General features: G+C 41.5%; 1 non-coding gene across 1 annotated transcript; it reads left to right on the plus strand.

Moving 5' to 3' along the window:
• The first annotated feature begins 403 nt into the window (after positions 1-403).
• LOC132679927 (U6 spliceosomal RNA) lies at positions 404-512 on the plus strand. The gene has a single exon (XR_009610413.1). It is a non-coding gene; the product is annotated as a U6 spliceosomal RNA (small nuclear RNA).
• Positions 513-17,922: the final 17,410 nt, after the last annotated feature.

The raw sequence follows: 17,922 nt of genomic DNA on the forward strand, positions 1-17,922 counted from the left end.
TGGTGGCACCATTTAGGCAAGGCCTAATTATTGGGGTGCAAAGCTAATTTAGTGTAGTTGCCTGAGAGAAAAATAATCTAAACATGGGGTCATTGTGCCTTTCAAATGTGGAACTACCCACACAAACAATTTAAATAAGTGAATCAAAAGAACACTTGGGTTTCCTTGCATGTCACCAAAACGTTGGTTTGATGAATCTTTCACTTCTCTGGCAATTTTCTTTTATCTGGAAATTTCACACTGAAATTGCTAGAGGAGAATTTAATCTGAAATAAATTAGGATATTGTTTCCCAAGAGGTGTTTCTCAGAACATGTGTCTTGAGATAATCTATGATTAAAAAAAAACAAAAAAACAAAAAAACAAAAAAACAGGAAAAAAAAAAAAAAAACAGAAAAGGTCCAGTGCTCCTCCTTTGGCCGCACATATAATACAATTGAAACGATGCAGAGAAGATTAGCATGGACCTTGTCCCAGGACAACATGCAAATTTGTGAAGTGTTCCATATTTTTATATAAATAAAATAGATTCTGAACTCAAAAGGTCTGGGAAACCCTACATGGTAAGTCCTACTTTGAAGGCGTTACAATATATGGTAGTATATTAAAGGATCCAAGCATGAAATAAATTTGCTTGACTTTGTTTAATCCAGCATTTTCTAAACCAAAGTGGTGCAGAAGTGTTTGTTTTCCCCAGCCATTAATATCTCTGGGTGCTAATGTGCTAAGGAACACCGTTTGGGAATTTCTGCTTTAAGACAGTGCTGGAAGAGGGAAGGCCAGTTCATTCCTAGGAAGTCCTACACCTTTGTTGACTGCCAGTGTGGCTGCCATGTTGAACCTAAAAGAGCCATTCCTGATTTACAAAGGTTGGTTCATGAACTTTTTTCACCTGAGTGTTTGTGGCTTCATTCCTCTTCCTTTCCCTATTTTGCTGCCTCAGCCTCCAGACTCAGGTTCTATCCCATTCACTCCCAATTTCCAGTCTCCCTACCGCCCCCTCAACCCTGCCCCAGGAGAAATGCCAGGCTCATCACTTTTAGGTGTAGCAGGATTCAGGGAGGCCCATGCCTACTCTGTTTTTGCTATGTTCAGGCATTTCCTCAATTGAGTAAGTTAGCTCTGCACAAGTGAGAAAATTTGTTCAGTGTGCTCCAAAGCCTATATGACATCAAGTATAAGATGATTCCAAATTTTTTGTAACATTAATATGTTTCATGGTGTTTAGCAGCCCATTTAGTCATTCTGTCTTGATGAGTGATTGGCATAGCATGCCTAATGATGCACAAGTGTCTCTGTCTATGTTTATAAGGGCTTAGAAAAGGGCCCCATATCGCCAATAATGGCATTTGAAGGGGTTCCATATGCAGCATTTGATTTAATGAGCTCACACTGGAGGTTTTACCAACTACAGTGGACATCATCAAGGATGGTGTGACTCAAGGATTTTTACTTTATTTCTGCCCACTCCCTTGCAGGTCTCCAGATATCACTCATTTCCAGGCTAGTGAATGTCTGTGGGGACCTAATATATTTATGTCTATGTCACTTTCCTTTATTTCATAGAAAATATACCCCTTTGTTCATGATGTCTAACGTTTGCTACTAGGTGGCAGTGAATGTTAAGCAACTTCATTATTATCTCTCTCTAGCCCTTCCCTGCTCTTGCCTATCCCAACTTGGCTGAATGCCCCACACCCACCACCCAGTGGTGATTCCATATCACTTCTCAGGGTGACAACCGTGGGCAAAAGTTTGGGCAGGGATCAGAGCAGAGACCTGATCTTATTTGGTACTTGCTCCCCATAATTACCAACTTCCCAGTGACAGACAACTTATGCCCCGCTAGATTGTGAGCCACACAGTGCCTGGCTTTTCACTTCTCCACATATCCACCATGGTACCCAGCACCAAGCTCAATGCCTACTTACTGACTACTGGTTTAGCATCTCCCAGCCCATAAGGGATGGAGCCAGAGTTGGACTCAAAGTCTCTCTCTCTTTTTTTTTTTTTTTTTTTAAATTTACATCCAAGTTAGTTAGCTTATAGTGCAACAGTGGTTTCAGGAGTAGATTCCTTAGTGCCCCTTACCCATTTAGCCCATCCCCCTCCCACAACCCCTCTAATAACTCTCTGTTTGTTCTCTATATTTATGAGTCTCTTATGTTTTGTCCCCCTCCCTATTTTTATATTTTTATTTCCCTTCCCTTATGTTCATCTGTTTTGTCTCTTAAAGTCCTCATATGAGTGAAGTCATATGATTTTTGTCTTTCTCTGACTGACTCATTTCACTTAGCATAATACCCTCCAGTTCCATTCACGTAGTTGCAAATGGCAAGATTTCATTCTTTTTGACTGCCGAGTAATACTCCATTGTGTGTGTGTATGTATATATATGTATGTATATATATGTGTGTGTGTGTGTGTGTGTGTGTGTGTGTGTGTGTATACATATATATATGTATATATATTTCCAGAGTGGCTGCACCAGCTTGCGTCCCCATCAACAATGTAAAAGAGATCCTCTTTCTCCGCATCTTCACCAACATCTGTTGTTGCCTGAGTTGTTAATGTTAGCCATTCTGACAGGTGTAAGATGGTGTCTCATTGGGGTTTTTATTTGTATTTTCCTGATGATGAGTGATGTGGAGCATTTTTTCATGTGATGGTTGGTCATCTGGATGTCTTCTTTGGAGAAGTGTCTATTCATGTCTTTTGCCCATTTCTTCGCTGGATTATTTGTTTTTTGGGTGTTGAGTTTGATAAGTTCTTTATAGATTTTGGATACTAACCCTTTATCTGATATGTCATTTGCAAATATCTTCTCCCATTCTGTCGGTTGCCTTTTAGTTTTGCTTGTACTCAGAGTCTCTTAATGGGCAGATCTGTCACTCTGAACCAGTTCTGTCCCATGAGTGTGATTCTCCAGAGCACTCAGCTTGCTCCTCCATGGGCCCACTTCATTATCACTGTGATTCAACATTGATTGAAAGATAGCTGGGGCTCATAACGACATACATTGTGGTGCCACAGAGAATTACCCAGATTTTAAAAATCGTAGCTTATGCAGATAGCTTCAAGAATCATGTTTGGGGCAGGCAGGGGCCACAACTCTGTGTACGAACTCATAAGGTCATATTTGTTCCAAATTGAAAGAGATCTTTGAGGGCATTTAGAGGAACTTCCTTATTTTTATAGTTAGGAATTTGAACTCCAAAGACAGGTACAACTCAGAAACACAACTGATAAACTAAATGATGCTAGAGAATTCCTCTCTACATAAACCCAAATGAGAGAGTTCATTTTCAATTCTTGTACTGATACCTACTTTTCATTCCAGTATTTGAGTTATGTCACATTTTGGTAGCTCTGATGTGATTCACAATTATGTCGCTTTTAAAATCAAACTGAAGTGAAATCTCTAACAAAATTCTAAAGAATCTGAGACAGTGACAGTCCAAAAGGAAAACTCAATTTGGAGTCATACTTGAATGTCCTCAAAATTAATTCAAGAGCGAAATAGAACTAAACTGTACGCTGTAAGGAATTGCTACCTCTACTTCCCCTAGCATACTTATATCAGTATATTATATAAGCATATACTTATATATGACAGACAGACATATTAAGAAGAGAATAGAAAAATAAGAAAGCTTCTTTACATGACTTAAACTACTCCATTAACAGCGCTGCTAAACAAAGGAATTTTAAGAAATAAGAAATTAAAAACAGACATAAAGAAAACTAGCAGAGCGGCGCCACCTAGTGTCGATAACCTGAAAAGCATCTGCTCTTTCCTGCGCCCTCCAGTGGTAGAATTCACCATTTGTCATTGGCAGGAAAACTAATTCTAGAAACACATCGTTTGGTTTCTTTCCTCCGCTCTGGATGGGAGACAGAAACAGATGGCATTTCAATACATATTCTTAGCAAGATGTACCTTCATTCACTATATTTAAGACAAAACAACTACAGAGATCCAATTTCTGGTTGATCACACAAGTCTTCCTATAGACATGATTTCAAGAGAACTGTACTCATTAACCTTTAAAATCTGAATAATCTTAAAAGATGTCAGCCCTCCTATTCCCATGACATATTGTTCAGCGTGAAATTTTACAAACACCATCCCTGTACCAACATTTTAGTAACATTTCAAAGCCAAAACAAACTTTAATTTAAAAAAAACAAAATAATTTATAAGTAAATGTAAGAGAGTTTGATCCAGAAATAAGGTTCATCTTCCTCTGTGCCTTGGTTTACCCATCTGTAGTGGGGAAATTGTTCTGATTCCAGTCTCCCTACCTTCCTTTAGGAGTGAGGGAGAGTTGACAGTGATAGGATTACATGAGATTGTCCCTAGATGCTAGTTAAAAGTAGAAAGTATATGATTCAGACAAAACTGAGATACTTTGTTATTTGTATTAAGAGTTTAAAAATGTTGGCGTTGATGTCTAATACCAGCACTGCCTGAGTGAAGGTAAGAACAGTGCACCAAAGAACGAGATGAACTTTACTAGTCACATGATCTATCCTTTGATAAGTCATTTACGTCTGGACTCTCTACTCCATAGGGCCTGTTCTGGCTCTGATATCCTACAGTTAGATAATATGATTGCAATTTCCCTGTCTCTGTCCCAGCATAGATCGTCATTACCTCTTATCTGGACTAATGCAATATCTTCCTAACACATCTCTCCTAGCTCCAATCCATCCGGCCAAGTAATCAAGGAAGATGGGTATTTCCAGCATAAATCTCCCTAAAGTGTAAGTCCAGTCATCCCATTCCCCTGCCTAAAGGCCTGAAATGGCTCCCCATGGCATTTTGCGGGGCAACCAGCCTTAATCGGCATCTATTCTGTGCCAGACAGTATAATTGGTGCTTTCCCGCCAGTGTCATCACATCCATGCAATGATACTTCAGATTGGTGGGACATGCCCATTTTCATGAGGGTGGCAGCTGGGGCAGAGGGGGGGATTCTGAAGCTATTGGGGGTTCAGGGAACTGGTTCAAGTCCCAGTGAGACAGCAAAGAGCCTGGGATGCAAATCCAGGTCTCTGGTTCCAAAATTCGTGGTATTTGTGAGCAGTTAAGGCGTCGACTTTGGAGCCAGAAATGCTTGGGTTGGAGTCCAGGCTCTGCCAAACATGGTTACACACTGTGTGACCTTCGGAAATTTTCTAACCTCTCTATGCCTGTTTCCTTATCAGTAAAATGGGTGCTTAGTGAGTGTTTTGTGTTATTGTCATCACATTTTCTCACTGAGTAGGCATGAAGATCCCCCCTTAGCATTCAAAGTGCTTCTAAACTTGGTTCCAACTGGATTTCCTGTTTTTTCTTCTACTACTTTCCAAAGAGCCCAATGCCGAATCATTCCAATCCCTCTCCAACCCCACCCCACCCCCCATACTTGCAGGTGTATTGACCTTCCCCCTAGATCTCTGCTTTTGCTGCTTCTGGTGTTCTCCCTCTTCAGCAAGTCTGTTCCTCCTCTCTACCAAACCCTAGTGGTTAGCACAGTGATGGGCATATGACAAGCATGTAATAAATGTTAGGCGTTACCAGTATTATGGTAATTGAGGGTACTATTAATAATATCCCTCAAGGCCCAATTCCAAACTCACCTCTTTCATGAGACATTTTCCAGCCCTCACATGGGGTGTTGTCCTCTTCTGAGCTACCTGTCTGTTGCCCTACCTGCCACTCAGCACACTCTCAGGCTGTGCTGACCCATACAGTAGCTGCTGGCCACATGTGGCTACTGCACTTGAAATGAGGCTGATCCAAAGTAAGATCTGCTGTAAGTGTATGATATACCCATATCCCAAAACTCTGTATAAGTAAAAGAAGTATTAAAAGTTTCATTGGTATTTTAATTTTTAGTATTTTAATTTTATTGACTATATGTTGAAATGATAATGTTGAACAGATTAGGTTAAATAAAATGTATTATTGAAATTAATCTCACCTGATCCTTTTTCTTTTTAATTAAAATTGCATGTATGATTTCCATTATATTGCTTTGGAGAGCACTATTCTAAAGTACAGTTATTTTTAACAACCGATCTGACTAGAAGATGTAGTTCATATTCATGGTATGAAGCTGAGAAAACGCAGAAAAGCACAGGGTGGAAAAGGTGGTAACCCACCACTCAGGAAGAAACGCTAATGTATATGTTCTAGGATTTTTATTTATAAATATATATTTTTTGGTAAAATATATTTTTTGACAAAGTCAAGGTCATAACCTAAATGTTTTGCTGCCTGCCTTTTTCATTCACTATAGTGTAAATCTCTTCTACTTCATTGAATCTTCATTTTTAATGGGTACATAAGTGTCCCATTTATGGATGTACCATACTTCATTAAGCCAATCTGTTAACATGCCAGAGATCAGCTAGACGCTCACTAGTCTATGATGCCCAAGAAGGGGAAGATTAGGATTCCCAGAATCCCTTGCAGTTAGTTGTGGCCACATGACCATCTTCTGGCCAATAAAATGTGGTCAGAATGATGTAAGCCATATCCAGCCCATAACAAATCCAGGCATTCCTCCTTATCTTTTCTGTCTTCATTTATCTGTTGGATGAATGCATGGGTATAGATGAGTACTTTGAGGTTCTGGAAGATAGTAGAACTACAAGATAGAAAGAATCAGGATACCTAAATCACTACACGGAAGGCCATCAACTGTATCATGAGTGAAAAATAACCTTGGTTGCGTGAAGCCACTGAGATTTGGGATTATTTGTTAGAGCAAGCTAGTGTTAATTCCTTTAATACCTAGTATTGGGCATTTGGACTACTTCTCATTTTTATTATTTTAATCTGCAGTGTTAGGATAAATTCCTAGAAGTAGATTCACAGGGTCAAAGGATATGTACATTTTTTACAAGTTTTGGAAACTATTGGCAAAAAAAATTCTTGTATTCCTTACCAGACTGGAAGCCATTTTATAGATTTCACTTTGATTGCTTCTAAGTATCTTATAGGTTTGGTTAAATGCTAAGCAAACAAAAGGAAATACTTCCAAAATAACGACTTCAAAATATTGATTTCGGAAACAATGAACTGTACAGATGCCTTTAAGATATATAAGTTAAATGGGGCGCCTGGGTGGCTCAGTCGGTTAAGCGTCTGACTTCAGCTCAGGTCATGATCTCACAGTTAATGAGTTTGAGCCCTGCATCAGGCTCTGTGCTGACAGCTCAGAGCCTGGAGCCTAATTCAGATTCTGTGTCTCCCTCTCTCTACCCCTTGCTTGCTTGCTCTCTCTCTCTCTCTCTCTCTTTCTCAAAAGTAAATAAACATTAAGAAAAAATTTTTTTAAAGAAATACAGATTAAAGAAAAATGGCGGCAAGTAACATCAATGTGCTGGGCTGGGAACTTCTTGTTAAAAAGAAGGTGTGTTCATTCTTCTAATTGTCATGGTGAAGCCATAAATAGCCAGTTTGGGTATGTACCTCCCACACTATGGGGTGCTGATATGCAGCTGGCCACTTGAAATGTTTGCTTTTTGCATCTTTCTGTTCCTCCATGGATTCTCTGTATGAATCTCATTGCATATATCTGTGCTATGCCTTTTTCATGTATCACAAACAGTGATTTATTCATAGCTACATTTAGTCCTTCAAGAAACATAAATATTAGATTTGGGACAGGTGAAGTTAAGACTACATCATCATTAAGATTCTTTCCAAATCTAAGATTCCACATGAAAGGTTCTGCAAAGAAATGAATATGATTATCTGGTGCAAGGGCCTACTCTGTAAGAGATCACAGACCAGTCTGGAGGCCAAATTTTAGTTTATGGGGGTTTGGTTTTCTGGAAGCCCAAGCAGTGACAATAGCTTATATTTCTTTCAATCACAAACCAGTGCTCTTTCTTCATGTTAAAAATCATTGAAATAACTCCAGCCCCTCATTACCCGAAAATGCCAGTTTATGTTCAAAATTCTTTCAGAAGAATATGGAGTTCTTCTGAATATGGAGTGGAGTTGAAGTTTTCAAGTCCTCAGGATGTTGAGAACAGCAAAACCCCAGGTTCTAGTCTTCCTATAATGAGATAATTCTCAAGTTATTGTGGTAAAAACTTGTGTACAATGAAACAACATAGTACATTCTAAATGGGTCTCTTGACCTTATTTCTGGAAATTTTATTAATGGTTGAGAAACAATGACCACATAGGAATGAGAAAAATTTCTGTTATACCATCTCTTGAAGAAAATCAGAGTTATAGAGAAATGGATTCCAGAACACCCCAAGACAACAAACCAGCTGCAAGGTTAAAAATATTATCTATTTGATGCTGAACAATGTTGTTGGGTGTCTTTTCTCTAGGTGAACTTCTCTAGGTGAACTTCCCTGACTGCCTAGCTATGTAGTGTCACAAAGACAATCCTCACTGTGGAGGATGAAGAAGAAATTAGTGTCTTGTAACTAAATGTTATGCCTCTTGAATGGGTCAGAAGGAGATGGGCTTGGGGTGCCTGGGTGGCTCAGTCAGTTAAGTGTCCAACTTAGCTCAGATCATGATCTCACAGTCTGTGGGTTCAAGACCCGCGTAGGGCTCAGGGCTGTCAGCTCAGAGCCTGGAGCCTGCTTCAGATGCTGTGTCTCCCTCTCTCTCTGCCCCAATGCCCCCTTGTGCTCTGTCTCACTCTGTCTCAAAAATAAATAAACGTTAACAAACAAAAAGGAGGGAGATGGGCTTTGGGGAAGCCAAGCTGCTAGCATAAGCACTAGTTTGTTTTATTTGGACCTTTTCTGTTCTTCTGTGGTTATATTGGTGTTGTTTAAACTTAAACCCATCGCCTTCTCAGACTGCCCTGATGGCAGGGTTCTAGGGGAGAATGACATCCACCAACTTCCTTTGCAATCTCTCTCTCTCTTTCATACTCAGGCAAGACCAAGGCTAAGAAAGGTCCCTCTAAGGGACAAGACACCATCAGACCAGACAGCACTAAAGTGTATGACACATGAGTAAAAAGAGGCACAAAGAAGTATCTTATTCTCTGAGTTGACTGTCTTCCACCTCCCACCCGCCCTCCCAGAATGGAAGTTCTCCAAACATGGGATCTCATTCTCGGGTGCCTAGAACATGACTGGAATATAGAGAATGCTCAAAACTATATTTTTGAAAGGTAGAGAGGTAAAAGGAGAGAGCCATGAAACTCTTACTGGAGAAAATGTTTAAGGTCGAGCAAAATTGCCAGATCTCCTAACACCCGAGTGGTCATTATTTATTGATTACCTAGGATAATATCCCAGATGCAGTACCCAGACTATAAACAATAGTAGAAGCAATCACAGAGTAAGAGTCTAATCATTTTCTAGTCAGACAGTAAGTTTCTTCTAGTTTACATCATCTTATACCTGAGAAACTGATCTCAAAAGAGGGCAGAAAAATACTAATGGGCATTAAAATAAAGCACGTGCCTTTCATTGCGAGCATGTTCTCTGCTGTTTTGCACAAGCTACTTCCCCTATCGCTGTATCAATTTATCATAGGAGAACGGCTACCCAAACTCATATCAAATGACACACTCCAAATTTTCTTTGCCATTTAGTATGCATTTTAAATTACATAGTAGCATTGAGACTTAAAATAAGGAAGGTATTTAAGGGATCCATTTTATGTCATGTTAGTCATCCGTGGGGTGGACTGGACGACTCTCGGGACAAAGAATCTCAGGAAAGTAGAATTCTTTTTTATTGTAAAGAGTTTTATCCACAAAAATTTCTTGGCCCTTCTTATGGCTCACGTCGTTGTTGATTCCTCCTCATTCACCAACAAGCATCCAGCGCTAGGCCTTTGTCGGTATTCAGTACATACAGCATTTATTAAGTTTAACACAATCCTCCACCTCTGGGTTGAGCATCTATCCCCCAAATGCTTTCCCTACCCTCGACACTGAGGCTCATTGCCTTTCCAGTCTTCTTTCTTTGTCCTGGCCACCTTCATTTTGGGTTGAGCTCTACGCAGCACTTGGGAAAATGACTGCCCTAATCATAATCTTTAAGATCTCTACAGAAAGTGTCTATAACTGGAATTTCCTCATTACTTTAATGTCCTTCTAGTCATAGCTTCATGGGCCTATTATGTGTAAATTAGAAACACATTATTCCACCAGCAAAGCTTTTCTTTCAAATGCATAGGATTTTATAACCTGTCACAATCTATTAAATTCCGAATTGTTTGTACTGAAACTGACTTTTTCCTGTAAGAAGATGTCAAAGGATCTTAATTTCAGCTAATTCTGGCAACCAAAACGAGTCTCCTCTACTTAATAGCTGGCAGTGGTCTCTGCAGTAAAATGCTTCCAGGAACAATTGGAAATTACTAAGATAATAGTGTGTTTCTTTAGATTAGTATCACCTCTGAAATGTGAAGCTTTTGCCAATTCAAAGCTCCTTTGCTGTCTTTCTAAAACTGAATTTCCTGAAAAGTTCTTAAATATTAAGAGGAGTTGATGTAAGTAGACAAGAAGACAGCAAACAGGAAAGCTAATGGACAGACTGTGAGTGACCTGTGGAGAGTTCTAGAATTTCACATGGGCTACTTCCAAATAAGGGAAAACTTGGCAGGCATGAGTTTGGAATTCTCTTTAGTTTGTCGCTCTTTGCAGAGCCCAATACTGTTTTTGCTACTATTGCTTCATGGTCATCAACTGGAATATTTCCAGAGATGATATGTTTTTGGGTGGGAAAAGCATCATGTCCTTCACAACCAGCTCATGAAGTGTGATGCAGACTCAGCCCTGGAGTGAAGAGTTTGCCATGAGTCATCTAATCTCTGACTTTGGGTGTTAACTCAAATAGCTAATCCCAGGGAGCTATCGTGGGGCAAACTCAAGACTCTATGCTTAATGCTTGATGAGGAGTAACTAATACGAATAGCCAGGCGGGACAATAAGTGTTCCACGTGCACTAGCTTATGTAAGCCTTCAGAAAACAAAACAAAGCAGAAATAAAAAGGCTTATTATTATTATTCCCATTTCACAGAGGGCAACAGTAAGTCTAAAAAGGGTGAGTTAAGATTTGAACTCAGATCACCCTTCAACGTTTTTGTTTTGGAAAAGATCTTCCATTTCTCCAGGATGGGATGACGGGGATCACAAAAGAGCTCCAGATACCGGAACTTTCTTGTTGGTGCTTGTAGGTCTCCTTAACTTTGTGTTTTGCCACCAAGCATTTATTGTCCGTTAAGTCGGGGAGTCTCTGGTGTGAAGATTCTCTTAAAGCAGGAGAGGCACCGTATGCAAAACAGACACATTATAGACAGATTCTCGAGGCATTCCAAATGACTGGTCAATTCAGTCAGTTTAGGATTGAACAGTTCAAACTGACCGGGTGTCTTCGCGTTGTGCCAGTGAAGTTTCAGACAGAGGATCAGTCAATATCTGTGAACACATCATCCCCACGGCTTGGCCCTGTGTACACCAACTAATTGTTGGATGTTTTGCACTTTTCTCTCATTTGTTTTTACACGATATGATTTTCCTTTGCTTAATTTTTCTCTTTCTGTTTGATAAGTCCTGCCTGAACAATTCTGAGCTTCTCGTTAGAACAATTTTTACCAATTATGCTCATGGTAATGCCAAATGTGGGTGTGCTTAATTTAAGTATTAATAGTGAAAATAATCATATTTCACCCAAAATAGTAGCATATGTTTACCATGTTTCATGGGCTATAATCCTTTTATCTGCTTTTCTCGGACTGTGGTTTTCAATAAAATTCATTTTCAATAATAAAATTCCCCAAAATGAAATTCTTTATTTTATATTGACCTGAGACACCTGGGCAACACGTCCCCTAGAAGAGATGTAATTTGAATGTATCACACTTGAATGGAGCTGTCTTTTAGGCAGGCAACCTTTGGGTTGCAATGAATAAAACTTCACTCAAACTAGTTGAAAAACAAAATGTACTTTTTCAGGGAAGTGAAAGATTTGCCAATTAATCAGAAAGTCAGTTAATCAGAACATCCTTTCACAAAGTTCTAGCCTATCAAATTTTTTTTTTCCATTTGTCCATTCATCGATTTATCCATTCCATTAAGATCGACTGAGCCTCTACAACAAATCAGGTACTGGGGACACATGGACAGGGGCTCCACGATCCTTGCACTCAGGGAGTCTTGTCGCCCCTCGCTTAATGCTCCTTCCTTCTCAGCATTTCTGTGTGTGTGCTATCGAAGAGTTTCTAGAACTGATGCAAAAGATAGAAGGGGGGGGTGAGGAGAAGCTGTAAAATGGAAGGGATCACTCATTCTTAAATCTATTAAAGATTAACGTTGGAAATCCAATGTTAAGATGAGAATATATTTCTGTGGAATGCACTGCTTATTAACTTAAGAACCAAGAGATTTCAAAGCTTAAAAAAAACTGAGTTCGGTAGTCACTGAGACAGACCTAATCATTTTCTTCGAATGACACTTACAGCTCTAATAGAAGAAATCTCCTAATATACCTGTTGTTGTTAGCTCTTTTTTCCTGTCCAGCTGTGTGACATCCTCACAACCAACCAGAGGGCTGGTAAAAGTCCAGATTTGTGGGTTCCGTCCTCAGTTTCTGATTCCTGAGGTCCAGGAGGGAGCCTGAGAATTTCCATTTGTAGCAAGTTCCCGGGTCATGCTGATGTTGCTGGTCCAAGGACCACATTTTAAGAAAGGTTGTTGTAAATAAATGTTACTCAAAGTGCCAACTGCAGATGAGAACTGTTCATTATCAGTCTGTGACAAGAAAAGTACAGAAACTGAAAGGAAGCAGTGGGAATCTTCTATAATTTGACATTGCTGTGACATCCAAGTGCATGATCAGTGGGCATATCTCACTGAATAGCTGAGCTCAGGGCTGTCAGACTTGCATTGTGAGTCACATGTGGTATAAGATACATGCTAGATATATACAGGGAGCCCACATTTTATTCTGTAACAGACTGGAAGTAAAAACACAGGTTGTTCACCATACACAGTTTGAGAAGCACCACTCTCTAAACCGTCATGCTATATATACTGCCTCAGGGTCATCCCAAAAATAGTTTTGGGCAGGTAGGAGGAGGACAAGGCCATGTCTTGGCCTGATGCCCTCTGTCTGGGAAGGCCCAGAGGAAACAGACAAGGCTGTACAGATGGGCCCTGGGTGTGACACCACACATCCATGGAGTAGGTCAGCCCAGTGGCCACAGAGATTGTGCTTTTTTGAGGCTGGAGGCCTGGAAAAAGAAACTGACCAGTCAGAATTTAGGATGCCCAACCTCTGCAAGGGTCAAACCATGTAACAGGAAGGTTGGATGCTTCCCAATGAAATCAATATGGGCCCCTCAATTGCAGGCAGCCAAGATTTGAGACTCAGTGCAGGCAACTCTAAACTGTCACAGAGTCACCTGATCTCAGGTCTGGGAAATTGACTTAATACCTGGGCATAGAAGCTTGGGCATGACTAAATCTGCAGGTGGAGACCAAGAGCAATTGCCATCATGGGTGCACCCTAGCCCAGGAAAGGGGAAAGCAAAAAATCATCCTTTTATCTCAGCTACTTGGGCTGACATTTTCTTTTACCACTTCAAACATTTTTATTAAAATTTCCAATCATCTGATTTCTGTCAGGATTCAGCTGTTCTTAGCCTTAAATTCTAGGATCCTCTTGGGCTGGCTAGAAGGGAGGCCATGTGATGGGGCCTCCATGATTTCAAGGCTTGATGAATGTGCCTCAAATTGGCTTTGCTAACTGTCTTTTCAAATGGATCTCCTGATAGCTCTATGATTTTACTAGCAGTGATTTATTTTTTAATATTTTGCACTTCAAGCTCTGATAAATTCAGTATTCTTTCTAAGCACTTGTACAAATTAGATTGTAGTTAGAGGAGGCTAACATTTCTACATGTTCAATACGTCAAGGCCTCATAAGCAGGCACTGCAGCTGTCTGTTTGCTTTTCTAGTCCCCACTGAAGTCTGCTCTTCTCTAAAGCCTGCCTCGGCTGGAGTCACTCCGAGAAGAGGTTTTCATTACCTTGTATCCACAAATAGCCATCAGCTTTGCTCTGTGGCCTCCAGCCACCCATTTGAAAGAGTGACCTTACATGCCCAGCGGCTACCTCCCAGGGCTTTAGCCTTCCGGTAGGAAAACTAACTGCCCCTGAAATGCTGTAGACTGGCTGAGACACAGCGATACTACCAGACTTCCGATAAAGATATGAGTTTCAAGATGATGAGCTAGAGAAACAGAAAAGAGGGTAACACAGATAGTATACACTGGTGATGGGTCAGACCTGGGTTTGATTCTTGACATATCATTTAGACTGCTTCTGAGCAGAAAGTAACAGAAAAACTACGTCAAACTAGTTTAACAGCAAAGGAAATTTAGTGGCTTATATTGGTCCAGAGGCAGAGCAGGTTTCTGAGTTGACTGGTCCAGGGGCTCAAGGACATCACTGGCTCTTCTCTCCGCTCTACTGTTTCAGCTTCATCCTCAGACTGATTCCCTAAATTCCCTCAAGGATGCAAGACTGGCTGCGGATTGTAATTGGGCTTCCTCATGAGGGGCCAGCAAGGGAAGGAGAGGGAGAACTGTCTCTCGCAACCAGTGAAAGAAAAGTCAGTCACTTAAATATGATTGGCAAGGAGAATGCCCAGCACTGATGGCCTACATTCTGGTTTATTTGAGCCAATCACTGTCCAAAAAGGCTAAGACTTCCAGAATTGGCTTAAACCAATTAGAGTCATTCATTGGAGTTAGGGGTGTGGCTGATGGCTGAAAACCCAAGGGGAGGAAGGAATGGCAGGTGGGAGCCGACCAGCATGCTCATGATGCTGGCTGTGTCGCGCTCATCCCCTTGACCTCCTCATTCAACCTCTCTGAGCCTTGCTTTCCTCATCTGTAAATTGAAGATTACCTTGATACCCACTTCCCTGGTTGTGATAGGGATTAGGAAAGAGATAAGAACAGTAAGGAGCTTTGCACTGTGCCTGGCACACCATAAGTGCCCGGTGAAAATTAGGAGGCAGATCGCCGGAAGTAGGTACCCACTGTATTTAGACATTACATGCTTTCTTAGGTTTGTTTCCAATAGCTCTTCCCCCTTAGTGGATGCAAGTGAAGTGGCCATAAATGGACAGCAAAGACTGTTTAGAGAGACAATTTTATGCTGATTTATCCAGATATTATTTAGGTGGCGGGAGAGGGGGGTGGAAACAAACCTCAAACCAGGCAGTTTATTACATTCAAAGAGTATCTCTGGGTAGTGAGTTTAAGAATAATAGTAATAATGATAATAATAATAATATTAAAACAAGGAAAGTGAAAGGAAGAAAAAAATGAAAATGATGATAGAAGGGGAGTAGCTACAATTCATTAGGCACTGTCGGGTGTTATACTGGGCACTTTACAGGAGTTGTGAGCCGTTGGTGTTGGTTTTATTATATCTATTTGTACATAAGAAACAGAAATTTATCTAAACTAAGGAGTTTGCCCGAATTCAATAGCCTTTAAGTGGCAAAACCTGGATGGGAACCCAAATTACTATGACTCCAAAGTTCATTTCATGTCTTCATTTCAAAACTACTTGCAAAGGAGGGTGCCCCCATTCATTCATTCACTCATTCATTCATTCCCTCGCTCAGGCTCCTAGTAGCTGGCCCTGGAGCCCCTGCCAGGATTGGTGTCAGGGAAAAGAAAGGTGAATAGGACACAGCAGTGCCCTCAAGAACCAGACAGTGTCCACGTCCTGGGATTCCTGGCTTTTTCGAGGAGTTCCCAGGACAAGGTTGTATGGAGCAGGGTTTCGCATTCTTTCTCAGTCAAATGAGAACTATTGAATCACTAATGATGACGGAGGCACAGCGTGCTCCACAGCCTGCAAGACACAGGGGGCTGCCCTCTCCCCCCAGCTCCCTCTGCCATCTGCTATCCTCGGTGAGACAGTTTGATCTTGAGCTATCTCAGGGCGAAGGAGGTCGGACCATCAGAGGTCACCTTAACTCCCCATAACTCTGCTCCAAAGAAATAATTGTTTCAGAGGAAAATGGCTGTGACCAGTCAGATTCTTCTTTATTCAGAATCTGGACCAGATGAAGAGAATGGGTCTTGGGGATTTATATTGTTGACTCTGTTCAATTCACCCAACAGTGTTGAGATGGCCTGTGTGCTGGGGATATGCAAATCAGTGGATATCACAGTGCCTCTGGCCTCTGGGGTCCACAAGCTAGCAGAGCAAACACAGGCACATAGAAAGGAATATGTATTAGAATAGAATTGTCTCGTATGCCTCTCAGTATGGCCAAACAAGTTGTTAAAATTTCAGCAACTAACTCCAGGCAGGTAAACACATGCTGTCCTCACTGCCCACCCACTTGCCCCACAGAATCCATCTTCTGTCTTTTCTGTCCTGAACCCACCTCAAGGACCTGCTTCCCACGCAGTGGCCCCAACTTCCCCATGATCCCTAAACAGGGGCCTCCAAACCCCTACCCCAGCACTGCAGTGGCCCTCTGTTTTGTTTGGTCTGCATCTGAGCATAGCAGTTGCTAAATGTTTTGACGGTCATCTCTGAATAAAGGCACATACCATGTGCTTCCTGGAGTCTAGGTATGGGGAAGAAAAGTTGGGACCAGTGGAAGGGAGAATGCCCCCAAGAGCACACATGCGTGGAACATCTGTTGTGTACTCAGATCTCTGGCCTGCACTTTGAGCCATGCTCCCCAGAACTTCCCAAAGTCTTCCTGCTTTACCCGCATCCTGCAGTCATCCTGCTTTGAGTCCCAAGGCCGCTGCTTACTGCTAAAGTCAGCCAAAAGGAGCAGATATGGGTCAGAAATATAGGGCTCCCACAAATTGAGGTTTGCCTCCTGGGAATCGGCTTCAGTGTCCTCTGAACTTTTACTTTGGTTTTTGTAGGAATAAAGGACTCAACAACCAGATGGCTGGATCCTTTTATCTGATGATTGGAACTCTACCCATTAGGATGCTTTTGGCTACCAGTAAAAAGAAAAAAAAAATCAAACTCGCTGAAACAAATGGGAAAATTCAAAGGAAACACACTATGGATCCCAGGCATGGCTCTGTCTCGGTGTCTGAGCGATCCGGGTGACCTTGGTGTCTGTTCTCTGCCGTCCTCAGTTACCTTCAGCCTCAGGTAGGCCTCCTCCATGTTGCAAGATGGTGGGCAGCAAGAAAAATCAGAAAAAGGTTGTATGTTCTGGTGTTTCTGTCCTCCAGAAAAAGGAAATCTTTCCCCACAGCCCTCCAGGTGGCTCAGCCTTCTACCTCACCATCAGAAATGGGTCACACATTCACTCCTGGCCAATGGCCAATGGAGGAATTGCAGCCACCATTGCCGGCTTTTTCAACTGAGATTCCCAAATCCTTTGCCAGCAATCAGGAATGTCTGCTACTAGAACCTACGGGAAAGAGAAAAGTGGAATTGGAGAAGATGATGTTAGTGAGTAAGGTGTGGAACATGGGAGTGTGTCTAGAAATCAGAAGTTAAAAAACAAAGGATTTTGGAGTAAAAAAACTTGGTTTGGAATGCTAGCATTACTTAGTCATTGTTTTCATTGCTAATTACTATGTGACAATCACCCCCCAAACTTGGTGGATTAAAACAAGTACCATTTATTTTTGCTCGCTGATCAGCAGATCAGCTTGGTGGTTCTGCTAATCTGGGCCAGGCTCAGCTCATCTGGACCCTTTCAAGCATCTTCAGGAGGCTGGCTGGTGTAGGATGGTCTCTGCTGGGGCAGCTCGTCTCTGTTTCATGTGGCCCCTCATCCTCCAGCAGGCTGGGCTGGGCTGGGCTGGGCTGGGCTGGGCTGCTGTGTGCCGACTGTGTGCCCGACTTCCAGGAGAAAGAGTGGAAGTGTGGTGGGGTCTGGGCTCAGAACCGGGATGCTATCAGCAAAGAATCATTCTCTTGGCCA

Source organism: Panthera onca, chromosome A2, assembly GCF_046562875.1.
Source record: "Panthera onca isolate mPanOnc1 chromosome A2, mPanOnc1 haplotype 2, whole genome shotgun sequence".
Taxonomy (NCBI): domain Eukaryota; kingdom Metazoa; phylum Chordata; class Mammalia; order Carnivora; family Felidae; genus Panthera; species Panthera onca.